The sequence below is a fragment of the Vitis riparia genome, chromosome 5 (genome assembly GCF_004353265.1).
Source record: "Vitis riparia cultivar Riparia Gloire de Montpellier isolate 1030 chromosome 5, EGFV_Vit.rip_1.0, whole genome shotgun sequence".
Classification (NCBI taxonomy): Eukaryota; Viridiplantae; Streptophyta; class Magnoliopsida; order Vitales; family Vitaceae; genus Vitis; species Vitis riparia.
Window position 1 is genome coordinate 3,512,715 of NC_048435.1, and position 5,814 is coordinate 3,518,528.

Below are 5,814 nucleotides of genomic sequence, written 5' to 3' on the forward strand. Positions count from 1 at the left end.
TCCAATTTTTACCCCATGTTTTTCCTTCGAATTTTCTCTAGAGAATGTTACTAGAATTGATTCACATTCTTGATTCTAATGCTTCTTTGATTTTTTGCTGCCTTTGTCACGTCCTGCATAATTCTATTCATTCTAGTATTTGTTGAGAAAATATAAGAAAACTCTTGGGATCATTATTTGGGACCCGAGAAATCTAAAACCTCTGCCTATGAAAAATAAAAATAAAATAGAAAGAGAGGAAGAAATTTATATGCACACAGGAATGGGTTTGTTGATTCAAAGTAAACCTTTTTCTATATTTCTTCTTGCAAGAATTACCGATTGATCATTGAATTTAACTTGAGTTTCTGACATTCTATGTGGTATAGTGCTGGCCGAGACATTGAATTAGAAGCTATATGGCTATTCTTTTGAACCCACATAAATTTTCCAATAAATATCTCCAAGAAAATAACAGGGCAGTCCATAGGACAGATGCTTGAGCCTTTGGGAAACTTCACTTTTAGATACATGAATATCTTAAGTGGGTCAAGTGAGGTCACTGGACAGTGAGCTCCAACCCCTACCATGTGCATTGTGTCCCCTCACTTTTTGCCTCTGCTTCAGGCACCATTTTGAGGCCTAAATGTAGAACTCAGTTCCCCCTTTAACTTTTAGGATCTCATATTAAGGACTGGCATTGCTGTTCTTGCTGTCTTTAAGGCAGCTTTATCCTAAGAAAAGAGGCAGAGAAATGGAAAGTTTATACATTGTTGCAAGTTTTTTTGCTTTTTCTTTCCTTCTTTTTTATTTATTTTTTATTTTTTTTATTTTTTTTAAACTGAGTTTTCCATGGTAGAGTATTTAGTGTTTGCTTTTATTATTATAATGTTGTTGTCTCCCATTCTAATGTTACTAAATTTCAAAGGTTAGGATGAGGGTGAGAGTCAATCGTCTAGACGGATAAGCTATGCACCCTGCCTAATAAGCCAAGTCGGAGAGAGAACTTGTCTTGGTCTCTTATCATTCATAAGGTTTCTGAGAGATATTTTCACATGGTTTTAGAACTGACCATGAAAAATGAAATGGGCGGATTGTGTTCAACTATAGCTGGAGTTCAGCCCAGGTAGATGGCCTATCCATCAACTATAGTTGTTTTCAATTTATTGCTGGATATTGCATTTGTTTTCCAATTCTTATGAATCCCAAGATTACATTGGACCCTGTTAGAGCTCATTACCATTGTGGGGTCTACGCACTACCACAAGGAAATGTAAATTCACAATTACCAGTTAATCTTTACCTCTTATTGTTATTTTTTCCATTTATGTTCCTAATCATGTTTATCAATTAGTTATTTCTTTTGTGGCCCAACATCTTTCAATTTTAAACCTTATCTTTCTCTGTTAATGATGAAATAGAAGTTTTCATTATGCCTTCACATGTTTGATGTTAGCCAAGAATCCAAGTAGGTGATGGTTTTACTTCTCTCTTTCTAGTGAACTCACTGTCTTCAACAGTTGACAACAAGCTTGCCCTAATTGTAATTATTTGCAAAATGTTAGCCCTTTGATTTTAGGGTATTGAGTGAAGGAACATCATGAAGTTTCTGGGTTGGTACTTGAAGATTGCTGCAGTTTCAACTCTGATTGGAGCTTCAATGGAGTTGTTCATGATCAAGACTGGCTTCTGTGTGAGAACCCTCCAATTTCATTTCCAGCTTTAATATGATTTATTCTGTCAATTTTCAACTTAAATGATAATATTGACTTTTTTTATTGATCTAACTCATGGGCTAGGGTTTTGAGTTTTGGAGCCAATTGTTTATGTAAGGTTAGAAGAAACCCAGTTGCTTTTTTTTTGCCAGTTTAGAGGTAATAAGATGTGCCAATTGAGGTATCTCAAAAATGAATATTATTTGAACTTGTTGCTAAGAAAAATGTTTGCTTGCATCTCATAGAATGTAGATTATGGAACCATTCAAGATATAATATGGCCCAAGTTCCAGTTTGGAAGAGTCCTTCAAACATGATTGTTTTAGGGAGATCATATGCCATCAATTGATGCTCAGCATTTTTTTCCCTCTTTTTGTTCACTATGATCAATTAGTTGAATGGTTATCAAATCTAGTGGCAAAAGACAAATCTTAAGAAGAAAGTTGGTAGTGTTAACCAATTTTGAGAGGAGGTGTTGTGTCTGTTTCACTTGAAATCCATTAAAGGTGAATGTCAGGCATACTACTGAGGTTAAGGTCTAGCATATTAGAATAACATGGATGCGAATATCCTGGATATTAGGGTTTGAAATGAGTTATTCTCAATTCGATTCCTCAAGGAGATGTGAAATCCATGTTAGGGAGTTTTTCCTTGTTGGAAAATGTTTTCTGCTTTGAGACATGGAATTCATTCATTACTCCCATACTTGAATGAAATTATGTCTGTTCCAACTTAAAGTAGGGTTTTCAAGTACAGTATTGGGGAAACAACATATTTCCACACCTTAATTGCAGTATTAGTGAGTTCAGTTGAAGGAAACAAACATTTTCTTAGGCAGACAATCCAACAACATGGGGCAGTGTTTGCCAATGAAAATTTGATTTTGATCTCGAGAGATGGAAAGGTCATTGAATTTTTGATGACTGCTTCATTGGGATGTAAAAATTTATGAGAAGATCTGAAGAAAATGGTTGTCTGCCAGGGGTATAGATTTTGATGATGTGATGTTCTTCATTAGGGATTAAATTTTCATTTTGATGAGTGCTCTAAAGATTTTTGAAAAGATCCTAGCAGCATTGGGAAAAGAGAGAACAACAGTTTAGTCAGCTTGACAAAAATTTATCTTGATTTCTTGGAGTCTGGTGCAAGAATCCTTTAGCCATTTCACGTTATTTGGGTCATGTAGTACAAGCATCATTTCCACCACCGTAAAATGTTGAATATGGTTCAAGTGTGGTTTGGTCTAGAACTACTACTTTGACCCTTCAATCCAGATGATCTAAATGATTGAAGTAAAAGAAGTTGATTGAGGTACCTCAATCACTTGTTTTTGATTGGAAGGAAGTGAACAGTTGTTACCTTTTCTTCTCTTGCTACTTATTCACTTCATCTTTCTTTGGCTTTGTTCATATTAAAATTTTTTCATCGAAATACATAATTTGCCTCAACAAGTACAATAAATCTTCATTTTTAACTTTTAGTTGTTTTTTTTTTCTTTTAATTTATTTAAATGTCATGCAGATGATAAAGTGACTGTTTTGGAGTCGGAGAAGCTAGCTTGGGAGGGTTCCACAGAAGCTCAGGCTGTTAAAGAAGCTCTCAATCCTTGGAGACATCAGGATGCCATAGAGAGAAAAGATTCCTAGCTTTCTCAGTTTTTGAGGTTTGCTTTACATACCCATTAGTTCCTTGAATGGTTCAATTGCATGTAAGGACCTAAGATTTGTTATATAGAAGAATGCATTTGTTAAGTAAAAGCTTAGGAAATTAGGATGGTATAGAATCCCTGAGTTCTAGTACCAATTTTGAAATTGTATGGCTGGTCACTGATGCCTGACTACCACCATTGTTATTCAGCCTCTCCATTTTGTTGACCAACTTTTGGTTGGTTCACAGCCTTGAACCAAATTGTGCTGATGTGCACTTGTGCTATTTGGTCCTCTTAATCCAGGGTTTTGGTGTGCGATCAATTATTCAAGCGTCCCATTGATTGGATCATGGTATCAGATGGACACAGCCGATCTTATTAGCCGTATAGATTCAACTTGAACTAGGGCACCGTCTCCCTACCAACCCAGAAAAAAGAGCTGATTTTCTAATTCTTGGCTTCTCTCTGCAGGGAGAAGATGGATAATGGCGGAAGAAGGTCAACATGAGCTATAATGCTTGGAGATGCATTATCATCCTTTACAGCTATGCTGCATGTTGTTTAGTGGAATAACTGAACTGGCACATTATATTAATTTTGAATTTTTTTAATCCAATAAAGTATTCCACATGTGGCAGAGTTTTTGGAAAATAGATGTGACGCTTGTTGCTTGGTGGTTTTTTTTTTTTTTTTTCCTCTCAAGAAATTCGAAATTTACATTTTTGTGCTCTCGAAGAAAAGCCCTGGCACGTTCTTTGTATTGCTTATGTTGGTCCTTTTTGTAAAATTCATGGCTTTTAATCGGCTGGAATTTTCAGGCCTAAGGGATTTTTTATTTGCCTTCGCTTATTTTATTTTCCTTTTATTGTTTTTCTCTTTTTCCCTTCTTGCATTTTCTCCCAAAATTTTTAAAAGCCAAAGATAGCCACAATTCATACAAAATAAAACATCAAAATTATAGCTCAAATACAAACAAGCAACCAAGCCACTTATTCCCTTTGCACCCAATACCAAACTATTAATTCTCATACACCGAGACTAAGTGGGTGTTTAGTAAACTAATTTAATAACTTAAAGTTATTTAATGATTTAATTTAAATTATTAAGTATATTTGATAAAATAATTTAATGGTATGTTTTAAAATAAAAATTAGTTTAAAATAATAAATAAAAATAATTAATTTATTCTTAAATTTATATCATCATATTATTTTTTTTTATCACAATTTGTTTTAATTACCTGAATGATGATCTTTATCGAGCTTTTTCAGTTTAGTTATAATTTATGAAAATAAATATGTCAATTTACTAATTTGGAATAAATTTTGAGTTAATTTTATCGAAAGATCTTAATATTTAAAATAAAATTAAGTAATAAATTTTAAATTAATAATTTAAATAATTAATTAATAAATATTAAGTTTTATTCTTATTTTTTCAAGGTAATATACTATAGTCAAAACTAATTTTCTTACACCGTCAAAAACATCTTTCTTGGCCCTCTTGTGCCATTGGCCCACCCGGCTCCGGCTTAGGCTTTCTGCATTCTGTTTTCCCACTGCATCGCATAAAGTATATTAAAAATATTACTCAAAAAATCATCGTACCAAATTAAATTCAAACAAGTCCTTGATCACACTAGGATTAGCGTTGGTCACCGCTCTTAACAAGTGGTTAAAAGCATCATCTAGTCTAATCCAAATGAATTGGGCTTAGGACTTGAAATTAACATCACACAGAATCACCAAGGCACCAACCAATAGGCCATTAGTCTATCTTTTTCAATCTTTGAATGTAATGTGGCATCTTATTATTTGGTAGGTCGGCAAAACCGAAGATAGTGGCCGCCCACTCTACCCAAAAATTACACACCTCCATCCCCTTTCCTTAGTCTCCACTAAAACTATATGATAATTATTTTTTCAGATTTAAGTGAGATTTAATATATCTAAATAATTTTTCATCTATTTATTAAATTAAAAAATGGTTGGTGCTTTAGTATCATCTATAATATACATTTGTATCATGTCTACAAACACGTAAATTACAAAAAGAAGGTTTAAACTTTAAATCCATAACCTCTCGATAAATCAAGTTTTGATATCATATTCAATCACCAATTTTTTTAAAAAGTTTAAAAGGATTTGGATTTAATCTGCATATCATACTTTTTAATTTTTATAAAATCATAAAAAAATTGTAAAAATAGATGCAAGTAACATTTAAAAAAAAAAATTAATAACATACAAGTGATATTTGGTTCTTGACAAATATTTAAAAAATAATTAAAATTAGTCAAAATTTATATATTTTAAAATCATTTAATTTTTATATGAAAAATTAAAATAAATAAAACGAATTTAAAATAATATATAACAATGATTTATTAAATTTAAATTTATTTTTATTTTTATTTCCTAATTTCTTTTACAGGCATCTCTCTTATTTTTATTTCTCTCGAACAAACATACC

General features: G+C 32.4%; 1 long non-coding RNA gene across 1 annotated transcript; it reads left to right on the forward strand.

The window, feature by feature from the left end:
* The first annotated feature begins 8 nt into the window (after positions 1–8).
* On the forward strand, positions 9–4,163 carry LOC117914968. The gene is made up of 3 exons (XR_004651347.1): positions 9–1,670; positions 3,216–3,357; positions 3,814–4,163. It is a non-coding gene; the product is annotated as an uncharacterized LOC117914968 (long non-coding RNA).
* The last annotated feature ends 1,651 nt before the right edge of the window (positions 4,164–5,814 follow it).